General features: G+C 44.6%; 1 long non-coding RNA gene across 1 annotated transcript; it reads right to left on the minus strand.

Moving 5' to 3' along the window:
* Window positions 1-8,758: 8,758 nt before the first annotated feature.
* Window positions 8,759-9,868, minus strand: LOC132440233 (uncharacterized). The gene is made up of 3 exons (XR_009522540.1): window positions 9,826-9,868; window positions 9,378-9,604; window positions 8,759-9,127 (listed from the first exon to the last, which is right to left on the minus strand). It is a non-coding gene; the product is annotated as an uncharacterized lncRNA (long non-coding RNA).
* Between the last annotated feature and the right edge of the window lie 5,044 nt (window positions 9,869-14,912).

Raw genomic sequence — 14,912 nt, forward strand, 5'->3', positions numbered from 1 at the left:
GTAGGAATTGTCCATACTTATTGTCTCTACTTCTTCACCTCTAATTCAATTTTTAACAAACTTACATCAGTCTTCTGTTTTCATATCTCCACTAAAGCTGCATTTGTTCAAGTTACCAAGGATGGCAATTTTGGAAAATACTGCTTATCTTACTTGGCCTCTCAGCAGATTAGATATGGCTGACTCTTCCCTCCTTGAAACGTTCCCTCTGATACCTTCCAAGACACAAGAGACCATACTCCCTATTATCCTCTCTTCCTCTACCTCTTTTTTTCTTCCTCTGCTCAATTTCTAACTGTTGGAATGCCTCAGAGCTCTAATATGGGTCCTTTACTGTTTGCCATCTGTACTTTCCCCCTAGATGATCCAGACCAGATCATGGCTTTTATACCATCTATATGTTAGTGATGCTCAGTTTTATATCTAGAGCCCTGGCCTCTCCCTTAAGCAACAGGTCCATATATTATTGTAGTAATAGTGGTAATTATGATTGTTTCTACTCATTGGCTATTATGAATCATGCTGCTATGACTGTTCATGTGCAAGTCTGTGTGTGAACATATATGTTTTCATTTCTCTCAGGTAACTACCTGAGTGGAATTGCTTGGTTGTATGGTTGTATGGGGACTAGTGCCTGTGTTCTGGTGGATGAGGCTGGATCTTGTCTTTCTGGTGGGCAGGTCCACGTCTGGTGGTGTGTTTTGGCGTGTCTGTGGACTCATTATTATTTGAGGCAGCCTCTGTGATAATGGGTGGGGTTGTGTTCCTGTCTTGCTAGTTGTTTGGCATAGAATGTCCAGCACTGTAGCTTGGTAGTCATTGAGTGAAGCTGGGTGCTGGTGTTCAGATGGAGATCTCTGGGAGATTTTTGCCATTTGATATTATGTGGAGCTGGGAGGTCTCTTGTGGACCAGTGTCCTGAAGTTGGCTCTCCCACCTCAGAGGCACAGCACTGACTCCTGGCTGCAGCACCAAGAGCCTTTCATCCACACAGCTCACAAGAAAAGGGAGAAAAATTAGAAAGAAAGAATTAGTAGCAGTACAAAGAAAGGAGGGAGGGAGGGAGGGAGGGAGGAAGGAAGGAAGAAAGGAAGAAAAAAGAAAGAAGATAAAATGAAATAAAATAAGATAAAATATAATAAAGTTATTAAAATAAAAAAAATTATTAAGAGGAAAAAAAAAACGGACGGATACAACCCTAGGACAAATGGTGGAAGCAAAGCTATACAGACAAAATCTCACACAGAAGCATACACATACACACTCACAAAAAGAGGAAAAGTGGAAAAAATCATAAATCATGCTCTCAAAGTCCACCTCCTGAATTTGGGATGATTGGTTGTCTAAAGGAGGGAAGGAAGGAAACAAAGAATGAAGATAAAGTAAAATAAAATAAAGTTATTAAAATAAAAAGTAATTATTAAGAATAAAATTTAAAAAAAAACAGACGGATAGAACCCTAGGACAAATGGTGGAAGCAAAGCTATACAGGCAAAATCTCACAGAGAAGCATACACATACACACTCACAAAAAGAGGTAAAGGGGAAAAAAATCATAAATCTTGCTCTCAAAGTCCACCTCCTCAATTTGGAATGATTCGTTTTCTATTCATGTATTCCACAGATGCAGGGTACATCAAGTTGATTGTGGAGCTTTAATCCGCTGCTTCTGAGGCTGCTGGGAGAGATTTCCCTTTCTCTTCTTTGTTCTCACAGCTCCCAGGTGCTCATGTTTGGATTTGGCCCCGCATCTACATGTAGGTCGCCGGAGGACATCTGTTCTTCGCTCAGACAGGACGGGGTTAAAGGAGGAGCTGATTCGGGGGCTCTGGCTCTCTCAGGCCGGGGGGAGGGAGGGGCACCGAGGGCAGGGCGAGCCTGTGGCGCCACAGGCCGACGTGACGTTGCACCAGCCTGAGGCGCGCCGTGCGTTCTCCTGGGAAGTTGTCCCTGGATCCCGGGAACCTGGCAGTGGCGGGCTGCACAGGCTCCCCGGAAGAGGGGTGTGGATAGTGACCTGTGCTCACACACAGGCTTCTTGGTGGCGGCAGCAACAGCCTTAGCGTCTCATGCCCGTCTCTGGGTTCCGCGCTTTCATCTGCGGCTCGCGCCCGTCTCTGGAGCTCCTTTAAGCAGCGCTCTTAATCCCCGCACCAGGAAACAAAGAGGGAAGAAAAAGTCTCTTGCCTCTTCGGCAGCTCCAGACTTTGCCCCAGACTCCCTCCAGGCCAGCCGTGGCATGCTAAATCCCTGCAGGCTGTGTTCACGCAGCCAAACCCAGTCCTCTCCCTGCGCTCCAACCAAAGCCCGATCCTCAGCTCCCAGCCCCACCCACCCCGGCCGGGGAGAAGAGAAACCTCTCGGGCTGGTTAGTGCCAGTCGGCACCGATCTTCTGTGCGGGAATCTCTCCACTTTGCCCCCCGCACCCCTGTTGCTGTGCTCTCCTCCGTGGCTCCGAAGGTTTCCCCCTCCGCCACCCACAGTCTCTGCCCTCGAAGGGGCTTCCTAGTGTGTGGAAACCTTTCCTCCTTCACAGCTCCCTCCCACTGGTGCAGGTCCCATTCCTATCCTTTTGTCTCTGTTTATTCTTTTTTCTTGTGCCCTACCCAGGTACGTGGGGGGTTTCTTGCCTTTTGGGAGGTCTGAGGTCTTCTGCCAGCGTTCAGTAGGTGTTCTGTAGGAGTTGTTCCACGTGTAGATGTATTTCTGGTGTATCTGTGGGGAGGAAGTGATCTCCCCATCTTACCATTCCACCATATTCCCGGAAGCCCTTTGGCAACTTTTAAAAGTGAAAAAGACAACTGCGGTTGAACACAAAAGGAAAAAATGGGACTTCCCTGTTGGCGCAGTGGTTGAGAGTCCGCCTGCTGATGCAGGGGACGTGGGTTCGTGCCCCGGTCTGGGTAGATCCCACATGCCGTGGAGTGGCTGGTCCTGTGAGGCATGGCCACTGAGCCTGCGCATTCGGTGCCTGTGCTCCACAATGGGAGAGGTCACAACAGTGAGAGGCCCACGTACTGCAAAAAAAAACCAAAAAACAAAAAACTCTAGAATGGATGAATAGCAGAATAACTGAGGCAGAAGAATGGATAAGTGACCTGGAAGATAAAGTAGTGGAAATAACTACTACAGAGCAGAATAAAGAAAAAACAATGAAAATAACTTAGGACAGTCTCAGACACCTCTGGGACAACATTAAATTCACTAACATTCGAATTATAGGGGTTCAAGAAGTAGAAGAGAAAAAGAAAGGGACTGAGAAAGTATTTGAAGAGATTATAGTTGAAAACTTCCCTAATGTGGGAAAGGAAATAGTTAATCAACTCCAGGAAGCACAGAGAGTCTCATACAGGATAAATCCAAGGAGAAATACGCCAACACACGTATTAATCAAACTGCCAAAAATTAAATATAAAGAAAAATTATTGAAAGCAGCAAGGGAAAAGCAAAAATAACATACAAGGGAATCCCAATAAGGTTAACAGCTGATCTTTCAGCAGAAACTCTGCAAGCCAGAAGGGACTGGCAGGACATATTTAAAGTGATGAAGGAGAAAAACCTGCAACCAAGATTACTCTACCCTGCAAGGATCTCATTCAGGTTTGATGGAGAAATGAAAACATTTACAGACAAGCAAAAGCTGAGAGAGTTCAGCACTACCAAACCAGCTTTACAACAAATGCTAAAGGAACTTCTCTAGGCAAGAGAAGGAAAAGACCTATAATACCCAATGCAAAACAATTAAGTAAATGGGAATAGGAACATGCATATCGATAACTACCTTAAATGTAAATGGATTAAATCCTCCAACCAAAAGACACAGACTGGATGAATGGATACAAAAATAAGACCCATATATATGCTGTCTACAAGAGACCCGCTTCAGACCTAGAGACTCACACAGACTGAAAGTGAACGGATGAAAAAAGATATTCCATGCAAATGGAAATCCAAAAAAAGCTGGAGTAGCAATTGTCATATCAGACAAAATAGACTTTAAAATAAAGACTATTAGAAGAGACAAAGAAGGACACTACATAATGATCAAGGGATCGATCCAAGAAGAAGATATAACAATTGTAAATATTTATGCACCCAACATAGGAGCACCTCAATACATAAGGCAAATACTAACAGCCATAAAAGGGGAAATCGACAGTAACACATTGATAGTAGGGGACTTCAACACCCCAGTTTCACTAATGGACAGATCATCCAAAATGAAAATAAATAAGGAAACACAAGCTTTAAATGATACATTAAACAAGATGGACTTAATTGATATTTATAGGACATTCCATCCAAAACAACAGAATACACATTTTTCTCAAGTGCTCATGGAACATTCTCCAGGATAGATCATATCTTGGGTCACAAATGAAGCCTAGGTAAATTTAAGGAAATTGAAATTGTGTCAAGTATCTTTTCCGACCACAACGCTATGAGAATAGATATCAATTACAGGAAAAGATCTGTAAAAAATACAAGCACATGGAGGCTAAACAATACACTAATTAATAACGAAGTGATCAATGAAGAAATCAAAGAGGAAATCAAAAAATACCGGAAACAAATGACAATGGAGACACTGTGATCTAAAACCTATGGGATGCAGCAAAAGCAGTTTTAAGAGGGAGAGGGAAGTTTATAGCAATACAATCCTACCTTAAGAAACAGGAAACATCTCGAATAAACAACCTAACCTTGCACCTAATGCAATTAGAGAAAGAAGGACAAAAAATACCCCAAAGTTAGCAGAAGGACAGAAATCATAAAGATCAGATCAGAAATAAATGATAAAGAAATGAAGGAAATGATAGCAAAGATCAATAAAACTAAAAGCTGGTCCTTTGAGACGATAAACAAAATTGATAAACCATTAGCCAGACTCATCAAGAAAAAAAGGGAGAAGACTCAAATCAATAGAATTAGAAATGAAAAAGGAGAAGTAACAACTGACACTGCAGCAATACAAAAGATCATGAGAGATTACTACAAGCAACTCTATGCCAATAAAATGGACAACCTGGAAGACATGGACAAATTCTTAGAAATGCACAACCTGCCAAGAGTGAATCAGGAAGAAATAGAAAATATAAATAGACCAATCACAAGCACTGAAATTGAAACTGTGATTAACAATCTTCCAACAAACCAAAGCCCAGGACCAGATGGCTTCACAGGCGAATTCTATCAAACATTTAGAGAAGAGCTAACACCTATCCTTCTCAAACTCTTCCAAAATATAGCAGAGGGAGGAGCACTCCCAAATTCATTCTACGAGGCCACCATCACCTTGATTCCAATACCAGACAAGGATGTCACAAAGAAAGAAAACTACAGGCCAATATCACTGATGATCATAGATGCACAAATCCTCAACAAAATACTAGCAGACACAATCCGACAGCACATTCAAAGGATCATACACCATGATCAAGTGGGGTTTATTCCAGGAATGCAAGGATTCTTCAATATACACAAATCTATCAATGTGATTAACCATAATAACAAATTGAAGGAGATAAACCATATGATCATTTCAATACATGCAGAGAAAGCTTTTGACAAAATTCAACACACATTTATGATAAAAACCCTGCAGAAAGTAGGCATAGAGGGAACTTTCCTCAACATAATAAAGGCCATATATGACAAACCCACAGCCAACATCATCCTCAATGGTGAAAATTTGAAACCGTTTCCACTAAGATCAGGAACAAGACAAGGTTGCGCACTGTCACCACCCTTACTCAATATAGTTTTGGAAGTTTTAGCCACAGCAATCAGAGAAGAAAAGGAAATAAAAGGAATCCAAATTGGAAAAAAAGAAGTAAAGCTGTCACTGTTTGCAGAGGACATGATACTATACATAGAGAATCCTAAAGATGCTACCAGAAAACTACTAGAACTAATCAATGAATTTGGTAAAGTTGCAGGATACAAAATTAATGCACAGAAGTCTCTTGCATACCTATACACTAATGATGAAAAATCTGAAAGTGAAATCAAGAAAACAGTCCCATTTACCATTGCAACAAAAAGAATAAAATATCTAGGAATAAACCTACCTAAGGAGACAAAAGACCTGTATGCAGAAAATTATAAGACACTGATGAAAGAAATTAGAGATGATACAAATAGATGGAGAGATATACCATGTTCTTGGATTGGAAAAATCAACATTGTGAAAATGATTCTACTACCCAAAGCAATCTACTGATTCAATGCAATCCCTATCAAACTACCACTGGCATTTTTCACAGAACTAGAACAAAACATTTCACAATTTGTATGGAAACACAAAAGACCCCGAATACCCAAAGCAATCTTGAGAATGAAACACGGAGCTGGAGGAATCAGGCTCCCTGACTTCAGACTATACTACACAGCTACAGTAATCAAGACAGTATGGTACTGGCACAAAAACAGAAAGATAGATGAATGGAACAGGATAGAAAGCCCAGAGATAAACCCACGCACATATGGTCACCTTATCTTTGATAAAGGAGGCAGGAATGTACAGTGGAGAAAGGACAGCCTCTTCAGTAAGTGGTGCTGGGAAAACTGGACAGGTACATGTAAAAGTATGAGATTAGATCACTCCCTAACACCATACACAAAAATAAGCTCAAAATGGATTAAAGACCTACGTGTAAGCCCAGAAACTATGAAACTCTTAGAGGAAAACATAGGCAGAACACTCTATGACATATATCACAACAAGATCCTTTTTGACCCACCTCCTAGAGAAATGGAAATAAAAACAAAAATAAACAAATGGAACCTAATGAAACTTAAAAGCTTTTGCACAACAAAGGAAACCATAAACAAGACCAAAAGACAACCCTCAGAATGGGAGAAAATATTTGCAAATGAAGCAACTGACAAAGGATTAATTTCCAAAATTTACAAGCAGCTCATGCAGCTCAATAACAAAAAAAGAAAACAAGCCAATCCAAAAATGGGCAGAAGACCTAAATAGACATTTCTCCAAAGAAAATATACAGACTGCCAACAAACACATGAAAGGATGCTCAACATCATTAATCATTAGAGAAATGCAAATCAAAACTACAATGAGATATCATCTCACACCAGTCAGAATGGCCATCATCAAAAATGTAGAAACAATAAATGCTGGAGAGGGTGTGGAGAAAAGGGAACACTCTTGCACTGCTGGTGGGAATGTGAATTGGTTCAGCCACTATGGAGAACAGTATGGAGGTTCCTTAAAAAACTACAAATAGAACTACTGTACGACCCAGCAATCCCACTACTGGGCATATACCCTGAGAAAACCATAATTTAAAAAGAGTCATGTACCAAAATGTTCATTGCAGCTCTATTTACAATAGCCAGGAGATGGAAACAACCTAAGTGCCCATCGTCGGATGAATGGATAAAGAAGATGTGGCACATATATACAATGGAATATTACTCAGCCATAAAAAGAAACGAAACTGAGCTATTTGTAATGAGGTGGATAGACCTAGAGTCTGTCATACAGAGTGAAGTAAGTCAGAAAGAAAAAGACAAATACTGTATGCTAACACATATATATGGAATTTAAGGGAAAAAAATGTCATGAAGAACCTAGGGGTAAGGCAGGAATAAAGACGCAGACCTCCTAGAGAACGGACTTGAGGTTATGGGGAGGGGGAAGGGTGAGCTGTGACAGGGCAAGAGAGAGTCATGGGCATATACACACTAACAAACGTAGTAAGGTAGCTAGTGGGAAGCAGCCGCATGGCACAGGGATATTGACTCGGTGCTTTGTGACAGCCTGGAGGGGTGGGATAGGGAGGGAGATGCAAGAGGGAAGACATATGGGAACATATGTTTATGTATGACTGATTCACTTTGTTATAAAGCAGAAACTAACACACCATTGTAAAGCAATTATACCCCAATAAAGCTGTTAAAAAAAAAAAAACCTACCAAAAAAAAAAAAAAGGCAACAAAAATGTACTGGCTTTAAAATAGAAAGAAAATTGCAAAGTAGGAATTAATAAATGATATTATTATATCTAAAAAAAAACCAAACAAACCAAAAAACAACAACAACAACAAAAAAAAAAACTACAAATAGAACTACCATATGACCCAGCAATCCCACTACTGGGCATATACCCTGAGAAAACCAAAATTCAAAAAGAGTCATGTACCAAAATGTTCATTGCAGGCCTATTTACAATAGGCCGAAGATGGAAACAACCTAAGTGCCCATCGTCGGATGAATGGATAAAGAAGATGTGGCACATATATACAATGGAATATTACTCAGACATAAAAAGAAACGAAATTGAGCTATTTGTAATGAGGTGGATAGACCTAGAGCCTGTCATAGAGTGAAGTAAGTCAGAAAGAGAAAGACAAATACCGTATGCTAACACATATATATGGAATTTAAGAAAAAGAAATGTCATGAAGAACCTAGGGGTAAGACAGGAATAAAGACACAGACCTACGGGTGAACGGACTTGAGGATATGGGGAGGGGGAAGGGTGATTTGTGACAAAGCGGGAGAGAGGCATAGACATATATACACTAACAAACGTAAGGTAGATAACTAGGGGGAAGCAGCCGCATAGCACAGGGATATCAGCTCGGTGCTTTGTGACCACCTAGAGGGGTGGGATAGGGAGGGTGGGAGGGAGGGAGACGCAAGCGGGAAGAGATATGGGAACATATGTATGTATGTAACTGATTCACTTTGTTATAAAGCGGAAACTAACACACCTTTGTAAAGCAATTATACCCCAATAAAGATGTTACCGAAAAAAAAAAAAGAAAATATATAGGTGAAGTGTAAAAGGGTTGGAATAGATATACCATAACAGTAAAAACAAAACAAAACAACAACAACAAAACTGGAGTGGCTAAGAAAATATCAGAAAAAAATTACATTTTAAGACGAAAATTTTTACTAGCGACAAAGACATTTTAAAATGATAAAATGATTATTCCATTCCACGCTCAGAAAAAGAGGTAAAGGAAAAAATGATAAATCTTGCTCTCAAAGTCCACCTCCTCAATTTGGGATGATTCGTTGTCTATTCATGTATTCCACAGATGCAGGGTACATCAAGTTGATTGTGGAGCTTTAATCCGCTGCTTCTGAGGCTGCTGGGAGAGATTTCCCTTTCTCTTCTTTGTTCTCACAGCTTCCAGGGGCTCAGCTTTGGATTTGGCCCCGCCTCTGCATGTAGGTCGCTGGAGGGCGTCTGTTTTTCACTCAGACAAGACGGGGTTAAAGAAGCCGCTGATTCGGGGGCTCTGGCTCACTCAGGCCGGGGGGAGGGAGGGGCACGGAGTGCGGGGCGAGCCTGCGGCGCCAGAGGCTGGCGTGACTTTGCACCAGCCTGTGGCTCACCATGCGTTCTCCCGGGGAAGTTGTCCCTGGATCCCGGGAACCTGGCTGTGGCGGGCTGCACAGGCTCCCCGGAGGCGGGGTGTGGATAGTGACCTGTGCTCGCACACAGGCTTCTTGGTGGCGGCAGCAGCAGCCTTAGCGTCTCATGCCCGTCTCTGGGGTCCGCGCTTTTAGCCACGACTTGCGCCTGTCTCTGGAGCTCCTTTAAGCAGCGCTCTTAATCCCCTCTCCTCGCGCAGCAGGAAACAAAGAGGGAAGTAAAAGTCTCTTGCCTCTTCGGGAGCTCCAGATCTTTTCCCGGACTCCGGACTCCCCCCCCGCTAGCCGTGGTGTACTAACCCCTTCAGGCTATGTTCACGCCACCAACCCTAGTCCTCTCCCTGCGCTCTGACTAAAGCCCGATCCTCAGCTTGCAGCCCCGCCCGCCCCCGCGGCTGAGCAGACAAACCTCTCGGGCTGGGGAGTGCCAGTTGGCACCTATCCTCACGGGCTTAGTTGCTCCACGGCATGTGGGATCTTCCCGGACCAGGGCTCGAACCCGTGTTCCCTGCACTGGCAGGAAGATTCTTAACCACTGCACCACCAGGGAAGTCCCTAAAGCAATTATTTTTTTAACTCTATGGCTTTAAATAATCCTTGGCTCTGAAATTCCCTGTACCCCTCAGCTATGTAACCACAGGCCCCTCTGCCCTAAATCCTTTTCTTACACTTTGTAGCTTTTTAAGCAACGCCCCTCTTTAGGAAGGCATAATCCCTTCTCTGTAGAAAACATGAAAGACTTGAACAAATCAAGATTTCTCCATGGAGAATTCAGCTAGTCCTGTGCTTAGCTCCAAACAAGGAAATCCATGTCTACACCAAGCACGCCATTACCCGGACTAATGCCTGACTTGAATAACAAGCAAATTATTGTGCTTTTAATTGTACCCTGCTCGGTCACAAAGCACCTGTGAGAGAGGAATGTGCCCAGCTTCTCCAGGAGAAACAGGTCAGGCCTCTAATCCTCCTTTTCTGTCACCTTCCCCTCCCCCTTTCCAATCCTTTCTCTTCTCAGCAGAGCAGAGGGAAAAAAAAGAGACAGCTAAATTATGTTTAAAATGGAAGAGTCTAAAAGAAGAAAAACGGCGGTCAGTACTGACTTGGGAGAGGATGCATTATCTATCCACAGCCTCTGCAGTGTGGGCCATTTGAGGACAGTGTTCCAACCGGCTTGCTGGAGGGTGATATCTGCGAGCCTAAACCAGGCTTTCTCAGCCTCAGCACGACTGCTGGGTGGGGTTGGATGCTTCTTTGCTGTGGGCCTGTCCTGTGATGGAAGGACTTTGAGCCTCGCGTAAGCTGTGACCATCCAAAGTGTCCCAAGACACTTTCAAATGTCTCCTGGGTGCAAAATTGCCCCTGGTGGAGAACCACGGCCCCAAGCCCTTCCATATTGGGATGTACTTGCTCTCTCCCATTCTCTCCCCCCCCCGCACATACACAAAACCCAAGAAAATCATGGTTCCTGTGTTAAAACTGGGGAGATCAACGTGCTCTTCATGTAGGTAGAATGAGTGGAAAGGAAAAAGACGCTGACTTGTGTGTAGTCAGGGGACAGAGTGGGAACCCCCTCAACGCCAAGACTGAAAAGAGTCTTAGGATGTGGGTGTGTTTCTGGCTCCCTCTGGGAAGTGGCAATGCCCCTGGTTGAACAAGCCAACTTTTGAACGCCTCTACTCTGTGCACTTTGGAATCGGGCTTGCTGTGGGCGAGATGAGGAGTGATGGCGAGGCTGCAGAGATGAAGGCGTCTGTGAAGGTGCTGACTGTCTCCTCCCACACTACTTGGGACAGGGGAGAACTACCCAGCTTCGGAGAGATACCCATTGCTCAGACAATGACGATCCTGTCTTGGACCTAAACATCGGGATGAAAGAGGGCTACTGACAAGACAGACGTTGTGCAAGCATGGGGTTGCACTTTCATTACAGACATTGAGGCAAACATTTCACTCCTGGTGATATAAGACCTCACCTATTTTTAGGAACTTACAAGAAGCGTTATTGCTTGTTCTTACCGGCAAGAAGGAAAGGCGGGAGAGCGAGCACACTGCAGTGAGCCCCCATATCCACTAGATGGCGGTGTACATCTTCCTCAGAAGCCAGGCGGGCAGCGCTCTGGGCAGCTCGTTGGCCTAAGCAAGACAAGGGCCACTTTTCTTTCCGGAGACAGGCGTCTCTTCTCATTGTCGGCACAAACAGCCCCAAACAATTGCACTGACCACACAGCTCTAAGCCACGTTCCAGGGCACTGCCGTCTGTTCAGGAGTGAAGGCTGGGAAAATGAACCACGCTGCTAATTTGCTTGATTGGGGGGAAAATAAGATCTCAAGTGACAGTGGGTGTAATTTATTTTTCCAACAAGAATAGGGGCAAAGCCATTTCATCCACCACTCCCCCACACAACTGCTACCATAAATGAAAGCAATCACCTAATTAGTCCTGAATTACTAACTGGCAGGGTAAAGATCTGCTGGAAGTCAAGCTGAAGTGGGGAGTCTGGAGAAAGGGATGTGATTTCTGCAGGGGAAGAGGGGAGGGGTAGGGTGGGGTGGGAGGGGCGGGAGGGGAGGGGAAGGCCTGAAGCCCATTGTGAGGTCCTGCACCCCTGTGGTCTGGGGGCCGTGCTGGCCCTGACCCTGGGAGAAAAAGAGGCTCAGTGATGTCTTCAGGCCGTTCATTTTGTGCAGGAGAATCACTTTATAAACTGAAGGAAAAAAAAACCTGTTGGAGGAAACCTATCCGAGAGTTTCTCTGAAAATGCTACAGATGGAGATGAACTGGCTTGGGAAGGAGAGCACAGCCCTGTGGCGCCTGGCCACCCCGCTGCTGGTGGACCCCCCCCCCCCCCCCCGGGAAGGTTCTGTCACGGAAACGACAGGCAGATCTGAAACCAAGTTGGGCTTTACGTCATTAAGAAATCCTCCAAAGGAATGGAATAAAGGCCTCCTTTCACACTTTGGGTTTTGCATGTGTCCTGAGGAAGCGCCTCTTCCCCAGCTGAGACAGCGCGCTGTCCCCGCGACCCAGTGAGCGGCCCTCGTCCTGCGGGGAAAGCAAAACAGCAGCGGGGTGGGGGCGCGCCCAGAGCTGCCCCTCTCGCAATTGATTTGTTCAGGGATGACTTCTTGCGTTCTAGTTAGATGTGACTTTAATCGAAGTGCTTTCCTAAGGCGATTTATCACAACTGTGAACAGTCAGTCTGCACAGCTGCTGCTCTTTTAGGGAAACGCACAGGCTCGGGAGGCGGAGGGGCCGGCGCGGGCTCCCCTCTTTCCCACGGACCGGCCCGCGTGCCCCTCCCCACCAGAAATATGTGCGTCGCGTCCTCAGAGGCCTCCGCTTCTGTGCTCTGGCTCCTCTGCTGTTTCTGGCTTCTGAACAGCCATCTCCTCTCTCCTGGGAGGGGCAGCTGGTTTCCTTCTGGGGCGCTCCCCTTCTCCCCGTCTCAGCTCCTGGAGCGGAGACGAGGCTGCCCCTCTCTCCCTGCACGCTGTGGGCTGGGTGTGCAACCCGGCTCGGGCCACAGTCCCCCACCGTCCCCGCCGACCCAGCGCGGCGCCCACCACAGCCGGCAAAGCCCACACGGGGCGCCCAGTTAAAGCTGAACCTTAGGTGAAAACCACGACTTTTTAGGGTGTCTTCAACATTGCATGCAACATACTTCTACTAAAAAAATTACTGTTTATCTGAAGTTCAGCTTTAACGAGGCGGGCATCCTGTATTTTGTCTGGCAGCCTTCTTGGTTCTAAAGAAAATGTTTGTCCAGAGCAGGTCAAATTGGAATCAGCCTAGGACTTTTAACTGGAGCTTTGGGGAAAAAATACTTAAAAGGTATCTTTTGGGACTGCTAGGCTGGTAGGATTCATGCTTGCAACTGCTGGGAGCCAGCTTTGCTATCATGTGGGGAGAGCTGCTTGAACTAGAAGCCAACACCACAGAGAGCAGACCTGTTTCATTTGAACACGTGGATCCAGCTGTTCTTGAAGCTGGCCCGGTGGGTGGTAGAGGTCAGGGTGCTGATGGCCAGGAGGGATAATAATTTCCTACCCCTCAAATCTGGGAAGTGAAAACAGCAGGGCTGAATGTGCCCACGGGGCATGGCTTCTGTTCAACTGGAAGAGTGGTGAATGGCTATTGGGTGACCAAAACAGTCGGTCTACTATATTCTTACTTTGTTTGCTAATTGTTTTGCTGCATGTAAACTCTTTGTTGCATTAGCTCTTGTTCATGACATCATGTCTGGAAACAGGGTCTGATAGACTTACATGTGGAATTGGAGACTTCAATTTCAAATCTGCCTCTGCCTGGTTGAGTGGCTTTAGGGTCCTCGTAACCTCTACAAAGTTGAGTTTCTGGGTCTGAAACCTAAGGACAGAGGTGATCGTAATCCATTTGGACTGCTATAACAAAATACCAGAGCCTGGGTAGCTTATGAACAACAGAAATTTATTTCTCATAGTTCTGGAGGTTGGAAGTCTAAGATCAGGGTGCGAGCAGATTCACAGTCCGGTGAGTATCCTCTTCCTGGGTCACAGTTGGCGTGTTTTCTCTGTAACCTCCCATGGCAGAAAGGTCGAGGGACCTCTGCGGGGTCTCTTTTATGAGGGCACTAATTTTGTTCATGAGGGCTCTACCCTCATGACCTTATCACCTCCCAAATGCCACACCTCCTGATACCATCACTTTGGGGGTTAGGATTTCAACATATGAATTTTGGGGGAGGCAAATGTTAAATCTATAGCAGAGGTACTTTCCCCATAGGATGGGGGAGAGGGAAAGTATGTAAGCACCTGTCATAGGGCCTGGTGTGGAACAGGTGCCCCATACAGATGTTATTACAAAATATTGAGTATAGTTCCCTGTGCCATAGAGGAGATCCTTCTATCTATTCTATGCCTTCTTTGAATGACCGTAGCACTTGTTGTATCATTTTTATGTCTGTTGTTGCTTTGTGACTGAAAATGAAAAATTTCTATTTGTCCATGTCCTGGCCCTTACATAAAAATGTGTTCATTTATCTATTTCATATTTATTGACTACATCTTAGACACCGTGTTAACTGCTGGTTCTAGATGTTAGTAAAATATAGACCTTCCTGCTCAAAGGGTCACGGTATTTGTGGGAAAACAAAAAAATGAACCACGTATGTCTCAAAGAGCTTTGTACTTCCCAAAGAGAGCACACCTCGTAGGTACAATAAATACATGTATCATACGTAAATGTATAAATAGTTAATGGGATTATACACCTGAGATAACTGCTTTTCGATTCTGAGGAAATGATGATTATATTTCACCAGGAGCTCAATACCACTCTGAGAATGAGGGCTTAACCCCCGACTTGACTCACTGCATCGCTTTCCTATATAAAAATACACAAGTCTGTACATACACTCTAGAAAAAGGCATATCTGGCATGAATTTCAGATAGCAAGAAGAAAACTTCAAGAGGTTCAGAGAAGCATCCAGAAGCTCAGATGACTGTCTGGCACTAAT

This window comes from Delphinus delphis, chromosome 17, assembly GCF_949987515.2.
Source record: "Delphinus delphis chromosome 17, mDelDel1.2, whole genome shotgun sequence".
Classification (NCBI taxonomy): domain Eukaryota; kingdom Metazoa; phylum Chordata; class Mammalia; order Artiodactyla; family Delphinidae; genus Delphinus; species Delphinus delphis.